General features: G+C 43.4%; 1 long non-coding RNA gene across 1 annotated transcript in view; it reads right to left on the bottom strand.

Annotated features, from left to right (window-relative positions):
• Window positions 1–205: 205 nt before the first annotated feature.
• The window catches only part of LOC138690513 (uncharacterized), a 66,771-nt gene continuing 47,553 nt past the window's right edge, over window positions 206–19,423 (bottom strand). Inside the window, exon 3 of the long non-coding RNA XR_011329284.1 lies at window positions 206–284. This is a non-coding gene — a long non-coding RNA (uncharacterized lncRNA). The remainder of the gene's footprint in view (window positions 285–19,423) is intronic.

The raw sequence follows: 19,423 nt of genomic DNA, 5'->3' as shown, positions 1-19,423 counted from the left end.
CACATCTGGTTTTTCTGACTTTCTGTTCAGGCTGAGACTCCTAACCCTTTGGTGCCTCTAAGTGTCCAAACCCAGGCTGCTGCGCTGGCACTGCTGGGTTGGATGACAGTTGTCTATTTGTGCAGCTCCTGGTGAGGTTAGTGGAGCGGGTCCTACCAGGTCCTGTGGAAGGACTGTGTCCTGGTTGGGGTTAAACCACGACAGTCTGTCATCTTCACAAGACTATCCTGCAAGTTTAGAGAGAAACTGTGCCACTTGTCCTCCTTATGTGGGTGAGTCCTGCGCTGTGAACAGCAAATAACCAGAGTGAACGTGGTACCTGACAGCTCAGAGGCTGAAAGGTTTTGGCATACACTAGTCAGGAAACATTTCGGCATGTGTCACATACAGGGTGTCAAAACCAAGCATGCAATTTTCTAGCAGGGTACAAATGAAGAAATAGGTCATAAAATAGGTCAAAAATAAATACCCTATGCCAGCTAGTTTCTCATTCAGTATTTTGATCAATCCTGATTGAGACTCTTATGGATTAAAGGAGAATGGATAAGAAGTGGACATAAAAGAGATTGTGTTGGATAAGGTCTCATTTCTCTGATAGGTGCTAGATAGTAAATAATCCATCCTGGAGAAGCTTTGGGGGCTAGAGAGCTTTCCGGTCTGCTAGAGTTGTTTCTTAGTCTTGTGTTAGGTATAAATGCAGAAGGCAGGTCACATTTATGCTGCTGTGCTGTTTGTAACCTTCCAGATGATAGAAAATTACTCATAAACCTGTCCTACAGATGCTCCAGGGATCCATCTGCACATGTCTGACTGACAGTAGGTGGTTGTGGATGGATTCAGAAGAGACCAGAGCTGTGTGAAGAGTGGTGGAGTTGGGGGATGCTTAGTAATTAAATTTTGCAGTCTCTGAATGGAAAATAATAAAGCAATGATAATAAGGCTATTGATAGAATGACAGTTCCTTTGGAAGCCAATTGCACAGCCATGGAAAAGCAGGGAGCTGGCTAAGTGGGGGCATCCAGCCCACCCTTCAGCTCCAAGCATCACCTAGGGCCACAGTGAGCCTGAGACATCCTTGTCCAATCTATAAAAAATTCCACCATCCCCTTAACCATATATCCCAGGGCTTTACTACCTTTTTTATTGGAAGGTGTATTTTTCTTTCCACCCATCCTCAGGCTGCTTTGTTACAAATGAAGTCCACTATTGTTTGTCTATCCCCTATGGCAATGGTGACCATGCTGATTACTGTTGAAATTAAACTCAGCTCTGCTGTAGCAGACGCAGACTGCAGCCTCCTCAGCAGATGGGCTAGCCTGGCAAAGCCTGCAGAGAGTGCAGGGAGCAAGAGTGGTGAAGTGCGATGCATAAGGTGTGTGGAGGTGGGAGCAGAGAGCATATGATCTTCTATTTTGACTGAGTGGAGACAATCAGAGAAAGAAATGATCCCCCAAATCATCCAGGATAAATTAGGGCACTGTACTGCTTTCTCTGAAATTAATGGTGAGGCTTGCAATTAATTCAACACACAGAGGCTTTTGCACTGACAATTATTTCTCTGCTGCTGGAGAGAATTGCTCTGCAATTTTCTGGAGAAGGAAAACTCCATAGCTGAGACAAAGCACATAGGTAGGCAGCCAGATGTGATAAAACTACAGGGAACCAGTACATGGAAAATAAGAACCATCTCATGCAGGACTTGGAAATGGAATAAACAGGTTATTTTTACAAGCTGGAAATGAACATATAACTCCAGGGATGAGGAAGAATGCAGTGAGTAACAGCATTTGCAGCTCAGCATATTCCATTGCTATTAAAAAAAAAAAAAAAGGGCAATGAAAGCAGATGGGAATAGCACAAGTAAAGCACCTCAGAGTTTTATTTAACCACAGGAGAAGTATTTTGAGAAGCAGAGAAGACAGCACTGTGGTATCTGTAGTTATGTATTCTGCCTTTGCACACTCCACAGTAATGGGAGATGTGACCCTGTAATCTGCTGCAGAAGTGCTGGTCATTTTGTGCTGCCATTAAGATGCAGAATGAGAGCTGCTCTTGCTCTCTCGTGGACACTTATACAATTTTTCTTTCTTTGCAGTTTGGCCAATCCATACTAGCAGGCAATTGGACTGGAGTTTTCTTTGTCCCTCAGGATGGAAAAATTGGACTGATTCCTCTGAGAAGTAAGAGAGACAGGTATTAATTATCATAAGATGGATTTGCAAAGTACCAGTTGGCTCAGCTCTATTCCTTCATTTTTCAGCTCACACTAAGTCCTTGAATCTGTTGCAGCTTTTCCCATTGCATGGAATAGCACAACATAAAACATTATTAAGCGTGTCCAAAAAGATTCTTAATATTAAAAATAAGCAGCAAAAAGTGAATGATCACTCAAGAAAGCATTTCTTCACTTGTGTTTTATGATCTGCAACAAAAAATTTTGCAGTGAACCACAGCTCTTTGTCACTTGCAATAGTTCTAATATTGTTGCTGTTGTACTTTTCCACTACTAGCAAAATCACTGGTTGTCATGGTTTAACCCCCACCGGCAACTAACCCCACACAGCCACTCACTCACTCCCCCCATGGTGGGATTCAGGAGAGAATCGGAAGAGGAAAAGTGAGAAAACTCGTGGGTTGAGATAAAGACAGTTTAATAGGTAAAGCAAAAGCTGTGTACACAAGCAAAGCAGAACAAGGAATTCATTCACACTTCCCGTGGTCAGGCAGGTGTTCAGCCATCTCCGGGAAAACCGGGCTCCATCACGCCTAACGGGGACTTGGGAAGACAAACACCGTCGCTCTGAACATCCCCACAGCCTCCTTCTTCTTCCCCAGCTTTATATACTGAGCATGACGTCCTATGGTCTGGAATATCCCTTGGGTCAGCTGGGGTCAGCTGTCCCGGCTGTGTCCCCTCCAACTCCTTGTGCCCCCCCAGCCTCCTCGCTGGTGGGGAGGGGGGAGAAGCAGAAAAGGCCTTGGCTCTGTGTGAGCCCTGCTCAGCAATAGCTAAAACATCCCTGTGTTATCAACACTGTTTTCAGCACAAATCCAAAATGTAGCCCCATACTAGCTACTATGAAGAAAATTGACTCTATCCCAGCCAAAACCAGCACAGTGGTATTATCCTCGATGCATCTAAACAGCTCAGGCCAGGGGACCAGACCTTCTGCAGGAGTAAAGTACTATATCTACACCAATTTTAATACATCCAGCATACCGATCTGATCCCCCGGTCGTAACTGTAGGAATAACTTTCCTGCAGTATGTAGATAGGTAGTGATGGGCACTGGATGGCCAGCATGCTGAACAGCGGCAGTCAGGGGCGTGCACAGGTTGTCACTGAAGTGCATGAAGCAGCTGTGGGTATGAGGGAAGACAAGCACTAGGATGTTGGCACTTGGTACGGGCGTAGGGATCTAAATTAGAAACTTAGAGAATCATTTGGCTTTTCCCATCCCCTTGTCAAGAAGCATTCCTTTTGTTTTTCAATACATGGAAGAAGTTCGAATGAGCACACAGCACTCTGAGAACACCCAAGCCTTTCTCCACAGACTAGACCTCAGCAAAAAATAACCCGTAAGGTCAGAAGCAAAGCAGCAAGCACTGGGGTAGCTGGGTCCACTCTGAGCCCTCTGAAGGACTCCTCAGTGCTGAGCCTTTGGAAGTCGTCTCTCCTGATAAGCAGAGACAGCAGGCTGCATTATTGTACCCTCTCCCAGCCACACTCAAGTGTCGGCAACCGAAAATGACTATCCCAAAAATAAGACAAGATGTCACTAAGCCTCACATGCACTTGCTCTTCAGATTCATACCATCAATTATTCCACTTGCCTGTAATGGCTTCAGGCTCTTTTATCTTTCAGTGGATTTCTCTGCTGCTTTGCATTTAAATTCACCTTGCCTTCATAAAAGCACAGTTGAAATGTAAGCAATAAATGAGCCAGATAAAAACAAACATGCTGTTGTTTTCTTGGCTTTCTCTGCAGTGCCAAGCAAAGGATGTTTCTATACCCCTTTGAGAAAGCCGTCCCACTCTGCCCATGCCAAATAACTATTTGAAAACAAATGGGTAGGATTGTACAGCCACCTACTCCTCAGCCTTAAAAACAGTGGGAAAATCCCACCTATCCATAAATATTTGTTACGATGATAGTTCTGAAAATAAAGTAGGCCAGAACTTTCCCTATCAGGCCAGGCTGCAGTATCCAGCTTTCTTATACCAATTACTGTCTATTTGACATGCTTCATGCTCTCTTCATTAATGGGATGAAAGGTTTTATGGCATAATAACCTAGTTCCAGTGAGGAAGTGTATTTACGAGACCAAAGGCCAAGTCATTTGTCTTTGCAGAAGCAGCCTTGAGACTCTAGTGATTGGCACTGGGCTAGGATGGATAAATCGCAGGAGGAAAACTTCTGTCCTGTAGAACACAGATTCGTCTATGAATCGCTGGGGACACGGGGGTTCTCACCGCAGGAAAGCTGAGAGAGCAGAGATCATCTTGGTGACAACCCTGCTACGGGAGAAAAGTAGGAGGAGAGCCATTGGCTTCACTCAAATATTGGAGATGCTGTAATTAGAGTTACTGCCATGTTAAATAGTCCCTAATGGTTTCCTGAGCTGAATCAAGGTTTGGTTGAAAACTTGTGACCTGAAATTGTGGTCATTACATTACCAGAACTTACTGGTTTTCTCCCTCTTCACACAGTAGGCAGATGGCAATTGCTTCCTAAAACATTCCTCAGCTGAACGGCAGTGACAAATATTCTTCTAACCTCAGAAAATCCCAAAGCACATTACAAACTACCTGGATTAAAAGGACTGATGAGTTTTCCTTGGTTCTGGTAGGAGCCATGCAATAGCCCCCTCATCAGGGATGAGGCGTGTTTGGCTAACGGACAATAATCATACCTGGCTTTCCACCCCAACTGTCCCACAGTATTAATCTCGTTACACCTGCACCCAAATCATCATCAGGGGTCATCGTCCCCTACTCCATCAACTAGTTAAATGTAAAATCTGCCATCCCAACACAACCGGAGAAGACTGTAAGTAAGAATGGAGGAGGGTCTGCAGTAAGGCATTGTTAACAAGAGGCAAACTGGTTTTCTCCCAGTTGGCCCCTTCCTCCAGTGGGGCCAGTTGCATTAGCACCCAGCTTGCATCATCCCTCCGGGAGCTTGACTTCTGCTGGGTGAAAACAGCACAATCACCTCTGTTATTTCTGGCCGTGTGGGACAGTGACTACATGTCAGGTTCTTGCTGCAGGCTCTTTTTCAGTTCACACAATCCATACACAGAGGTCTACCATAAAAAGAAAAAAATCCATACTGCTTAAGTATTATCACATAGTGGCATCAGCATAACACATTGTACAGTCCTAATCTAGGTACTGCATAAAAATGTGGTATTCAAAACACCACCATGAGGAAACTGTTGACTTTACTGGCAGGCATTGTAAGATAGAAGCTGACAAGAATTTGTAGTAAAGACTCTAGAGGGGTCTGTACTTGTGGCAGGTAAAATCAAATTGGCAGTACAGAAAATACCTGTTTTAAGCTCAGACCATGGGTTGAAGTTAGAGCTCTGAAACAGTGGTTTCCTAGTTGAATGACAGGTTCTTGCACAGGAGCATTTACTACAAAAGCAAAGATTTTTATCCAAATCAGTCAGTGTAATAGTTTGAGTTATGGCTGCAAGAGAAAGTCTTTGGTCTCTATCACCTCCTTAATCAATATAAATTCAACCAAGGTATGAATGAGTTGTTGGTATTGGTCCCAAAAACTCTCACTGCTGTAGAATTCTGCGCTGAAACACGTCTCCTCCAGTTCTCTGATGTGCAAAGGGGGCCACCCTCTCCCCAGCACACACAGCCTTTGGAGCTCCTTTCAGACAGCCTCACAGAGTCCAGATGAAAAACCTGTCTTCAGGTGATGGAAGACAGGTTAGTAACTTGCAGGGCATTTGTTTTCAGAAGGAGAGTCGTAGCTACAACAAAAAGACTGAAGAAAGGAGAGCTGCACCGTGCAGACACACTAAATGTTTCTGCTAATCTGCTGCAGGGCAACACTGAAAGGCAACATCCATGGCCAGCACAGCCAAGGGACAGCCTTTCGTGAGATATGAATAGCCTGTGGATTTCAACGGCAGAAGATTTGGGAGATACAAAGTCATTCTGTACATGGGTAGGGAGAATTGCACAGCTTCTTCAGGTAGGGTGAATATTAACTTACTGAAGCATTTGTTAGATGAGGCAGTATTTACCAACATACATAGGTTTTCAGTTTTCTAGTCTGCAGTTATTTTGTGCAGACACCACCATCTAACTGGAAGCTTCTACTTGAAAAGTCTTTAGCATGTCCCAGAATTGTGCTATGTTAGATTGGCGTAGCAAAAAAAAAAAAAAAAAAAATCATTTGGGAGCAATTTATATCCCACAGCTGTACACCAGCAAACACTCATTTCCATACCACCTACAGATATGTGTATATCTTTTTGTTCTAATATTGAGAAAAAAAATTTGCATTCTTTCAATACAAGAAATCCTTGGCTTGAATTTTTAGCTGGTCAAATAATGTTAAAGAAGCAAACATATTGGAGTTTCTGTCTGCACCGTTGGGACTATGCAGGCAAGCAAACTCTGTTGTGACCACAGTCTTATCAAAGGAAAGCTGAATCTCCTCATTAAATCTTGGTTGTTTCTGTTTTCAAGAAGAAAGACTTTCTACTGCAGGCAAAATTATGGAGAAATGTGCAAATGAGTGGAGAAGGATTGCAGAGGGAGGCTGCGTGCAGAGCCACGCAGTCTGCTGGGTGGAAGGAGCTCACCGCCTCTGCCGGCACTGCGCCGCTCGAGTCCCTGCCTGGGAGCAGTTATACTGGTCAGCTGATCGGTACCAGTTACAGCCAGGATTACCTCTGCTTTAACGTATTGTAGCCAGCAACCCCAATGTTTGGCATTTGTATACAATCTGGCATGGCTCCATATTACCTTAAAAAAACCAACCAAGCAAACAAAAAATCCCAAACGTACCTTTTCCCCCCCGCATATGGCTAACATCTGTTTGGACAGCAAAAATTCATTCAGGAAGGCTTCGTCTGATAAGGACATATGCCAAAGCTCACCTTTACAGAAAAGTGTCCAAAATTTGAACAGCTAAATTAAAACTAAAGCAATTAAGAGTACGCTCTGATGGAAGTGGTATTGAACCCAAATTTGTGTATTAATTTTTAATTATTCTTTGTATCCTTGGGCAAAATACTTAAGCCTGGATTCAGCAGAGCACCTAACCACCTAAGTAACACGTGTAAATCCTACAAGATTCCAGGTACCGTGCCAAAATAGAGCCCTCATTGCTCTCTCTACCCCTTTTACTAGTTTGGCATCTGTTAAAATGGATATAAAATTAGTCCTGCTTTCCTACTGTCTTACCTATTTGGGGAGGAAGGGGAAAAGCAGAAAAGAGGAAGAGAGGATGAGGTACAAGAAGAAGGACTGCAACATAAGGATAATTATGCCTATCTTAAAAATTTTTAATTTTTTTCTTAGAAATTATCTTGTGAGGGATGCAGTTTGCAAGGAGTTTAAGAGGCTTCCAGTGATTATGTTTAAAGTACGTAGAAGTAATCTAAATGGTTGGTGAAATGTTGATCGGAAGCTAAATATGTTTATGTTATGTTAAACTAGATATTAAAATTGCTTTTTTGGTACTTCAAATGCAAGAAACTGCCTAGTACTTTTACTGGCACTCTTAAGAAATGTTAATAAGACCTTTTTCCTCCTACACTTTAAATGGAAGATAGGCAGTATAAACAAAACTGCAGATTGATTTCTTTATTCTGCTGGGATATCCAGCTATGCTCCAACTGATCAGAGAGACTTTTGTTTACATATTCTGCATAAAGTTGTCCAGCAAACTTCAAATGAACTCATGCCAGGATCCAAAATTCAGCATATTCAATGGACAATGAGAGCTTTCCCTTGGCACCTACTCCCCCTGCTCTAAGCTAGCTGGGGGATACTAATTCAAATATCACCGATAGGTGAGTTTATGATTTAGGAGTCTAGTAAATTATACTGATGGATTTAAAAAATATTATGTTGGCAATACTGGAGGCTAGATTTTTACTTCAATTCAGATCATATAAACCTAACTGTAACTCCCTTTACTGGAGGCGCTATCCTCCGATCCAGACCTGTGATCACTGCCTGGCCAGGCTGGAAGGAACAAACCAGCTGCAGCTGGGTGCAGACATTTGTGCAACATGTCTGTCTTTGGCTTATGATAACCTGCAAAAAAAGGTAAACCTGGGATCAGTCAGGCCTTACTGAAAGCTCACTTTAAAGGAAGGTTTTGATTTATTCTGAACTATTCGAAATAAATCCCCTCCCAAATCTGAAGTCCCCAGCGTACCCTCAATTGCCAGAATATTTAGCTACATGTATAACAGAAGGCATAACCACCACTATGCCTTTAATTCTTAAAATAAACTACTTAGGAAAGCACTAATGGTTTTGCAAAATAAGTTGGATTGGGTTTTTTTGGTTGGTTGCTTTTTTCTGAGAGCAGACTGGATTGACTACAAGGAAGGCGGCAAGTTAAAAGTACAAAGTCTATAAAAAACTAGTGTTCCAAGGAGCAAGCGCATGCACCTAGGAAATCTTTGTTGATTGTTGCTAATATCTATGATAATTAAGCTAAAAATACCCACAAAACAATAGAATTTGCAGAGATGACTCTGTTGTCTTAAGCAAATAATGAAGCAAGGAACAGTTAAATTGATCCCATGACTCTCATTTCAATAATAAAGCAGCAACAACTGTTAATCTGTAGCACTCAGTTTAGATTACAAGCCTAACACCGAATGGGCAATTTCATTAGAGACAATATAGCTGAGAGAGAAATGTGGGCAGGGAAAAAAGTCATCCCCATTGCAATCAAACAAGCCTGAGAATTTCTTGCTGCTCTATGCCCAGAAGCATAATCAGGGAAGAGTTCTCACAAATACCAGGTACATCTGTAGGGAGCCTTCAGTATCCAAGTAATTCCCTTTTATTTTACCCCACGGGCTACCGGGACACAGCTGGCTGAACCAGGTCCCCAATATGCGAGCTACCGTGGGTAGTCAGAGTGCCCGCTCCGGTCTGAACGCAGGAATCGTCGGGCAGGGGCAGCTGAGAGCGAGGGGAGCAAGTTCACCCCCACATCTGCCCGTGGTCAGAGCCCCAAGAACCACCCTGCTATTGCTGCCAGAGAGGCTCCAATACACGAGACACATGTGCGTCCCTAAGGACAGAAGGAGCCGAATGAGCAGATGGGGAACTTTTTTTTTTTTCCCCTTTTTATTCCTGTCCCTGAAATCAACACATGATCTGAAAGCCAACCAAACTCACCCACAGATACCAGCACTGCCTGGAAGAGACAGTTCTCTTTTTAAATTAGCTCCTTTCAGACACTTACACAAATCCATAGATATCACCGAGCCTGTAGAGCTGGAGCCAATGAACATCCACAGAGCGATGCTGTAGGTGAAGGGAGGAAAGGCTTTCACCATCCCTGCTGGCAGCTGTATGGAGCTTATGGGAGTAAGAACTTTCTGTTCTCACTGAAGGTAGCAGGCAGGACTATAAATATCCACATGAAACATATTTACTGAAGGATTGAGTGCCATACTAACAGCCATTTTTTTTATGGTAGGACCATATTTCACAGGTGCTAGCAACTTTCTGAAATAAAATCAGAGAATCAGAGAGTAATTGAGGTGAGAAGGGACCTCTGAAAGCTTCCAGTCCAGCCTCCTGCTCAAAGCAGGGACAACTTCGATGCTAAGGGAGGTTGCTGAGGGCCTTGGCCAGCTCAGTTCTGACAGACTTCAAGATGGAAAGTCCATAGCTTCTCCGGGAATCTGTTCCAGTGCAGCACAATCCTTATCCTGATTAATTTATTCCATATATCAAAGGATGGAATTTCCCTTGCTACAATGCATGACCACTGCCTCGTCATTTTGCAGCACGCTGCTGTGGAGAGCCTGACTCCATCTTCTATACAATCCCCTTTCGTTAGTGGAAGACAGCAATTAGATGCCCCCTTAGCTTACCTTCTCCAGGCTAAACAAATCCAGCACTTTTAGCCTCTCCTGATATAGCACATGCTCCAGTCTCCTGATCACCCTGTTGACCTCTGCTGGACTTGCTCCCACTTACTGACCTCTCTCTGGCACTGGGGTACACCAAAACCAGTTTCCCAACTGGGAGATGCAACCTCACAAGCGCTGAGTTGAGGGGGGTGATTGATCTGTTGGCTACACCCTTACCCAAACAGCCCCATACACGGTCAGGCTTCATCACCTTGAACACACTGTTCATATCCAACTAATGGTCCACCAGGACCCTCAGGTCCTTTCTGCAGAGCTTCCCCAGCCCTTATTGCTGGTGTGTCCCAGGGGCAGGACTCGCTGTGTTTGTCCTCACTGAATGTCCTGAGGTTCTTGTTAGCCTGTTCCTCAGGCTTGTCGAGGTCTTTGCTTATCTTTGAAAAAAGATCCTAGAAGTTTTGGTAACATCTTCTGTGTGCCTTCATGAAAAAAGGAGTAAAAGTCTCTTAAGGTTTCTGTATATACATGCAGGCTCCCAGGTGTCATGCTGTTTTACACCAACACTCTACATTCTTAACAACACTAATAAAGGACAAGGAAAACCCAAATCCCAATTGACATCAACAAGAGTTTTTATTGACTGCAATGACCTTGAAAATACTCCAGTCATATCAGTGCAACAGCAGGAATCAGGATGTCAGCATTAGCGCTGGAATGGAGTTGTTTTAACATGACTTTACTGAAAAGGAAGGAAGATTTAGTTGCTGCTCAAGAGGGGGGCTTGAAATCTGTAACCAGCATCCCTATTTAAAATTCTGTTAGCAAAATTTATGACATACACTGGAGTCCCATTTTTCCTCTAGTAAGAATATTTCTTTCAGCCATTCATTTTGCATTTCATGAGACACTTCTGCAGATGCAGTGAGCTATATCACTCTATTTTGCTTACACAGCATCCTGAGATCAAGACACTTCAAAACCTGCATGTACTGTGATGACTGTATAGAATATCTCAATGGAAGCCTACTTCTGCATCCTTGATAATTCATTTGTATCCAAGTGGAAATATTCATCGCAGCATTTACAAAGGCTGTTCTAAGCCATGGGGTGGATGTTCACAAAACCTAACCTCCTGTGCCTAGATTCTTGCAAGAATTCATCCTGTACATGGCATTTCCTTTGTCACAGGAGTTTTGTAAAACATTGCTTCTCCCTAATGAAACTTCCATTTTTCCCCTCCCTTGTTGCAATTATATGCATTTCACAAGTACACCATGACTGCGCTGCTTTAATTTTGTTATAATACTCAGGGAATAATTAGTTCTGTATCTTCTAACAAAGAACAAATGTATGCATTCAAAAATTAAATATTTACTTTCCAAAGAGCCATCACAAGTTGTTGTGAGTGCTTGTCTTCATTATGTGTGGAAAATTAAATGCACTCTGTATAATAATTCTGCTGGTATAATAAAGGATTATGCATGACAAGGGAAAAGTGACCCAGTTCAGGAGGAAAAAAACACACACCCTCCTCATGAAATTTTAGTTTGTATTGCAATAAGCTCAAGTCTTATCAGATATAACAAGTTAGGACTTCTTGTACTGTATTGAGATACACTGAGTGCTCAGGAGGTACAATACTAACCTAGTTCACAGATTTGAGGGAAACCTTGGGTGGTACCAACTGTCAGGTGCTATGTGAAACGTATGCAGTCAGAAGTATTCTCATTCCCTTCCCAGGTGCTAACATAGATTTGACTGAGTGGGAACTTTCCAAATAAAAAATAAAAAGAAAATTTTTTAAAAGCCCAAAAGAGTCAGGATTTACTGCATATCTGATTTCTATAGAGTGGGTGAATTGAGAACTTGACAAATCGGTGGAACTCTATACCTAAGCATAGGTGGGATGGGAAGTCCAGGAAGACAGCTCAGGATAGGTCAGAAAACATTAAATATACTGCTTTGGATCTTATTTTAACAGATCATAATTGTGCATAACTCATTGACACCACTCCGAATGAAATCAGCATCGGGGCTGTTTTTGCAAGAGAGGTGCATTAGCTAAACACATTTCCTTAGCACTTACTAGATCTAAAACCTGAAAGTCTCCTCATTTATCTTTTTTGGACCCATCAGTTTTATGTGAAACAACCTGATGCCTCTGGTAGCCGAGGCACAGTTTACACTCCTACATAGCAAGCTCTGTTGTCTTCCACCTTTGTTTGCCGGCACTGGGGAATCTGTTTTTTCCTCATCTTCTTTGGAAACTTCATAATGCTGGAGCTTTTGAATTTTGGACCTTGCCTTCTGGCTATTAAACGGTTGTTCCAGCCTTTTTAGATTAGATTTCCTAACTTCCAACTTGCTTTAGGAGGTTAAAACATATAGAGAAGACCTTTAGCTTTTTGCATCAACTAACCTATTGCTAAACCACCTGCAATTTCTCTCTCTCTGCAGATATGCTAACCTCCTGTCACTACATGAAAGAGGTTTAACAGTTTCTAGGACACAGAACACATACAAGCACAGAATTGTGAACTGCTTTTCAGCATGGAGGTCATGTACAGTTTGAGACTTGCAAGGCACTACCCAAACTGAATCACGACAGTTTTGCTTTTCCAACAAAACTAGCGACAATCGCAAACACAGCACGACCTGTTGACCATACTCAAGTCCTAGTAAAACATCCCGTGGTCTGGTAAATAAGGTGTACCCGTGTTGCCAGAGCTGCCCGGTTCCACCCCTCGCCCCGGGTCCTGCGCGGGCGCAGCTGCCCGCGGGCACAAACCCCCATCCGCGGGGCAGGGCAGCAGCAAGGGGAAGCTGCTCTGTCCCTTCGCTTCCCCGTCTAACACTAACCTCTCCAAACCTCTTCCACTGTTGTCTTACACCCTCCCGCATCCTTGCCAGGGACGACTCTTACACCATCTTCTAATCCTAGCTCTTCTTCAACAAACAAGCTGTCTCATAGTAGTATCTTTGGCTGTCTTGAGTACGGTTTTCAAAACAGCTTAAAATATTCAGCAGCCCTTTTCCAAAATAACCTAGAGTGAAACCTCAAAAATTATGGAATTGTGAAAAAAAACAGAGAGGCTTGTCAGGGCATTTTTAACAACAGGCAGAGCACCTGGTGAAACACCACGATCTGGGTTAACCACCCACACCTCTGCCTACCTCGGGAGTCACTGGTCCCTAGGTGCCGAGATGCCTCAGTCCCAACCGCTCTCAAACAAACTTGGGTTTGTAAATTTGTTGGTAGTTTTGAAAATCAGTCAGTTTAATTAGGCTCAATATGAAAGAAATAAACTGTGATGTAAAATGCCCTGGGCAGACACTTCACCAGTAGAAACTCTAATAGCTCCACTAAAGTCAAAGGAACAATGACAGTTTACACCAGCTGAAAACATTCCCAAGCATATGTGGAGGCAAGAGTTTGTAACCTGAGAAAACAGCATGTAACTTAAAGTACCTGGGGCCCAGTCCTCTTTATGCACCCTTGTTTCCTTACCCACCCACATACATTGTCAGAGCTGCATCTATTGGTGTGAAGACAAACACGAACCAAATTTAACAAAGAATGCCCACACTGGGGAGAGAATAGCTGTGAGGCCACATACATTATGATAGAGTACTCAATGCCATATGCAGCAGCAGTATTTTGATTTAAAGCTCAGAAATCTCCAGGAGTGCAGGCTGCATTCACACACCTGCTCTTTACCTAAGCAGCCTGCAGCCCCTCCGCTATACATCTCCCTGCTTATGCAAATGGATATAGGCACAAAACACAACCATTCTCTTGCCTTATGTGGCACCTCATGTTTAATAGATCTGTTATCACTCCAAGCTGCATGTACCCACAAGGCAATAAATGAATCAAAGTAGAAAACCAGCTGCAGTTTCCCTGGTGGCAGCTGACCTCACTTTCTGAGAGCACGGAGAGTCTGCACGGGGAGCCCCACCAGGCAGAGCAGCATCAATCACAGGCTGTCTGAACGACTCCCTTCAGAGCACTGGCTCCAGCAGGCTGCAAACTCAGCTGCAGAGCAACCAGGTGGGACCTGAGGATAATCAAAGGTTCACCCAGAGATCACAAAGGAGACCAGGCCTATTAACCAACAGGGAGACTGAGGTACAGAGTAACGTAGACATTGCCAAGCAGCAGCTGAGCACATCCATCCACAAAGTCCTGTAAGAATAAAACTCTTTTCCCAACTCTAATGGGAGCCGGTGCAAGTGTGTTCTTTGCTTTTCTTAGCTTATACCAATCCAAATGCTGATCTCAAAGCAACTAATAGTGCCTTCTGGGCCTTCATGGTGTTACACAAAGCTAGAGAACAGAGCTTGACTCAGCAAGGGACCTGTCCTGTACGTAGCTCTCGCTGGTGTGCACTGGGCAGGAGCACAGCCTGGGCCGGATTACTGCCCGGGGCATCCTACCATCACGTGAAGAAGCTTCCTAAGCCATGTTTAACCATGTGGGATCATGTTTTATGCCCAACTTTTCAGACAAGAAGTGTGTTTCTAGACACAATCACAATCCTGAAACACAGAGCTGTCTGGGAATTTCGCCTTGATAATCCGTGCCCAGCTAACAAGTTAAGGACTGCACAGTGGCTCTGGGCCATACGCGCAGGGAGCCTTTCCAGGAGCAGGGAACAACCACGCTGTCAGGTCTTGTTCCGTGGACAGACACCTGGGACACTTTTCCAGCACTACATCATCTGCCTTGATCTTACACAGTTAAGATGTCCTGTGTCCTCCCTACCTTTCACTGCCCAGCTCTGCATTTGGTATCTTTAATGCTTAAAAGAGAACACATGCAAAGGCTCTTTAATCTAAACTGTTAGAGGCTAGCTCATAACTAGAAGCTAGACCGTCCTCATATGCACTCCAGCAGTGATTTCCTGGAAGAACAGGCAAATTTTGAAAATTAGACATGAGACAAATAGCTGAAGAACAGTTATTTCACCAAAGAACTGCCTGTGCCCAGATAACTCATAAAAACAAACCTGGCATAGTTTCTGCTCATGTCACTTTGGCCCTGAACAGATACAAACCTGCAAACACAGGGTAGTGTGGTGCAGTTATTCTCCCTCTTCCAGACTGAATTAGAAAACACCTATTTTTGGCTGATATGCTTAATCCTGAGCAGTAGATACTTTCAAATAGCCTTTCTGGCCAGTACCCTTCACCAGGCAGTTTATTTCTGCCTCTTGGTCCTGCAGAGTAGGTCTGTCATGAGGGAATAGAGCTGCTCACTCGCTTTCTCATACATCATCTCCAGAAGCACCATGACTGTCCCAGAACATTTCTATTATCCATCTGTCAGTGATAAAATGAAGAACAGAAAGAATATAGTATGTTCTGTAAATTACCTTTTACTGAAAGTGTGAGGAATGGTTTGAATAGGGTGTTGAACTGCATACTATGTTTTCCACATCAGGATAATTTTTTTTATCTCAAGGCTTTCATTTAGGAAGAAAAGAGAAAGATAGCACCAGATCTGAAAGCCTTAATTTATAGCGTAATTGTACTAAGACTAGATATAGGATTATGTTCAAGAGGTAGCATCTTTTGGTTTCCTTGTAACCAAATCCTGCTACAACCAACACACTGATGATGACTGGACTATCTTTTCAACAGCGGTTTCACTCTCATCTTAGAGGCACTACAGTCACGCTTAAATCCCTTTTCAGCAGATGGAGGTAATTGCGTGGCACGTGTTTACGCATCCTCCTCACCTCTACATGCTGTCTCGAGACTGCAAACTGTACACTGAGGTGGGCTGTGCTGCCAAAGGGCTGCATCGCCATTCCTCTTGGACAACGGCACCCGCTCAGCTATTACACGCAGCCCTACGCATGCACATGTGAGTTATCTGATGTCTGTACAGCACTTGAATGTGTCAGGAAAGCTGTTCAAATTAATTAGAATTATAATTAGCAGGCAGCTGAATTTCTTTAGGAAGCCCTGAAAATTCTGCTTGCAATGTGTTATAGTGAGCTAGAGACTGGGCTGACACCCAGCGAGGGTAACTGCTTCCTTTCAGACAAGCCTAACCCTAGAAATACCTTCACATTTCAGGATCTGGCCTTTGGAAACCCCCACTAACGACACATATTCCAAATATGCAGAGGGATTTAAACAGCTTGTTCAGGAATGGACATTGCATCTCAACACTGACATCCCCTGAGGGAAGAGTAAGTAGGAGTTAGGATTTAACCTTTTGGGATGACAGTATGTGGCATATGTTTAAGATAATGCGTGGAATTGCTGAGGGAAAAACTGTAGTGTCTTAAAATAAATGTGGTTCACCAAAAAAGGTATTCAAACTCAGCTTCATGTAATATGAAGAATCGTTCATATCCTGTAACACGTAACTGTTAGTGGTTACTACAACAAAAAGGGATTCAGTGCCTTTAATTATTATTTTTATTATAGAAACATTTCATTATCAGTGTGCCTGTAGTAAATAATCATGACATCTCATGAGTACGGCTATCACATTTAGTATCACTAGCTGAGTTGTTCTGATTAAGGGACATAGTTTTTCCAGTAAATACACATATGCCTCTCTAAGGAGTGAAGAATGAGTGAGAACTGAAAAGCGGAGAGAGAAAAAGAAAGGGTTATCACGTGAGCTTCATTCTTTGCTCAGAATTTCATGTTTCTGTATATATAAAAGAGAGAGGCTACAGAGCCCTTACACCACAGCTCAGATGGACTTCTCTGGAGCGCAGCAGCCAGCTTGCTCCGGTGTTACCCATCAGCCATGGATGAAGCTGTCCCTTCTCGTCTAGGCTGGAAAGCAGCTTAGTGCTGTAATGTTAGTGGTATGTTCCTAAGCTGGCATAGGGGATAGTCAGTGCATCATGTGCTAGAGATTTTTAGCATTTTGAGCAATCCTTCTGTTCTTTTCAAGGCTACTTTAAAACACCTGTAAAATAAGCTGAGTTACTTAAAGCTATCCTGATGCTCAAACTTACAGCTGAACTTTCCAAAATAGATTTTACGGCCCTTCAGAGTCAGACACTTAACACAGTTGTTTTATGTTTACTCAGCTTTCCCCATTTTTATTCTGGTTCATCAGCAATTCCTGGTCAAGTTTCCAGACCAAGTCTGTAAATGTTTACTCTTTTTTAGTGAACAGGACTAGAAACAATCAAGTAAGAACCATTCTCTTAGATAAGATTTTGTAAACTCTAGGCATGGCAAGATGCAAGTAGGTGAAATAGGTCAGTTTTCATCTTATACTTTTTTTTTCCCAAGTTTTGGAAACATTAAATGTATTTCCAACTTCCTCTGAGGATTTTCTGCATTGCCTTTCCCCCTGGTTCTTCCTGAAAAATGTGGTGACAAAACAGAAAACAAAAAAATATTCCCATTCTCTTCCAGCATCTCCTTCTTGGCCTCCAGTCTGCTGCTTCCAGCAGGATGCATCCAATCTACTATGCCCACGTGCAGGCTTGGCTGGGGCTTTCCTCTCCTGCATTTCACTTTTGGGCCTGTTCCTCTCAGCTCAGGGTGGGAACAGACATCAGCATTTCCAATGGATTAAAATGCTATTGCCTGGCCATTGCCTTGGATCTAATTAACCTCTGAACCTTGAGAAAACTTTGCCATTTTCTTCTTAGCCATGCTCTCAGCATCCGTTTGCACTGCAACATAAATACCCTGGTCCACCTCAGACTCCTGCTTCAAGCCATTTTCACTTTAACCCCATTCACAAGTGTTCTCCTTTATCAATTTTATATGTCTCATATTGCCATATTCCAGCGTTTCCCTTGCAATCGTCCTCACTCCCGTTCAAAGTCTCTCTTCTTGCTAATGAGCTGGCCCCCTCTTTTCCTATCCATTACTTCCATGGATCTTCTGCAGAGGACAGTAAAGCCTCCCGGCAAGTTGTATTAATTTCATTTGGACATTGCACAGTGTTTTTGAAATCTGCATAATAACTAGAATGAGAAGCAGCCCTGTCATCCGTATCTGGAGCTCTACCAAATTCCCTGAGGTCTGGGAAGCTACAAACTTCAGTGGAAGCTTTCTTCATGCCTGGGGCACTGAAGAAGTCCACCTGGATTCTCCAGTATCAAATGAGAACTGGCTCTGTGCCGTCTTTTCCTCACCTTAGGCAGGAGGAGGGATTTCACTGTCCATCTATTGCTATGAATCTTGAAGGAACCATACCTTTGAGCCCCTATCCCTCTATCAAATATTGTTGAAATTGGCTGACAGTGTCAGAAGCTATTAGGAGGGACGAGGAGGGACGGACAGACACACACAGCAAAGTCCAAATCTGTACTTTGGACTTGAACTCTTGAAAGTCCACGCTGTTTGGTGTATAGAAAGGTCTCATGGGGTTTCACCTCTTTTTTTCTTTAGGAATCAGCAAGCCTGAGCTGGTTTGTAAAAGTTGTTGTTTACTGTTTGCTCCTCCAAATAAACTTTTGCTTCCTTGCTACACCGTGGTAATCTACCTCTGGCAAATAAAGTGGCTCCTGATGATCTCACTGCAGGGCTACTTCTTGTTGTAACAATCAGCGCAGGAGCAGCAGGAGGGGTGTCAGACAGCTTGTTCTCAGCACACCCTGCTCAGAGGAGGGGACTGGAAAGAGGGAAAGAGGGGCTGGGGGAGAGAGGCAAGAGAGAGCATAGAGAAAAGAGAAGACAAAAGACTAACAGCCTTCTTGTCTTTCCTAGATGTTCACAGTTTCCCAGAAAGGACTGAAGCGTGTTATCCCAGCCTGCCTGTGATAAATGCAGCACAGTACAGACGCAGGGATGCCAGGCTCGTCTCCCACAGGAGACAGACAGCAGCACTAAAGGCAGCTGTTGCTTGAAGACCCATAAGAAGCTGCGGGGCTGTTCTTCCTAATAGCTGAAAAGGACTCTCAGCAATCAGAAAGGAGGCATTTCAAGTCCCATCTCACTTTGATTTTCCATCAAGCCCTCTGAAGCATCCAACAGCAGCACACAAAAACTCGTTCCTCGTAGCCAGAGCAGAAAAAAGGGCACACAGACCTTTCAGAGAGGCAGAAGAAAATCAAGGGGAAGAAAGGCTTGGGAGAAAGTGAAGTAGCTACTTTTCTTGCTGGAGTTTTCTATCTTGTAATTTTACCTACAGCAGAACTGTGCAAATTTGCAGTAATGGCTGGGAGACCTATTGTGAGCTACTGAACCTTGTGAATTACAAAGTAATTGGAAAAACACAATGATTTGCACCATAAAGCATTCCTAGTTCATTTACTGGGGTGGCTATAGGTCTGGTTATTTAAAAGAACACTTTGCAATATGCTGCCATACTTATGAGGGGATACCTAGTGAA

This window comes from Haliaeetus albicilla, chromosome 22, assembly GCF_947461875.1.
Source record: "Haliaeetus albicilla chromosome 22, bHalAlb1.1, whole genome shotgun sequence".
Classification (NCBI taxonomy): Eukaryota; Metazoa; Chordata; class Aves; order Accipitriformes; family Accipitridae; genus Haliaeetus; species Haliaeetus albicilla.
Note: the sequence above shows the minus strand (reverse complement) of the source record. Positions and strands in the feature narration are given on the sequence as shown.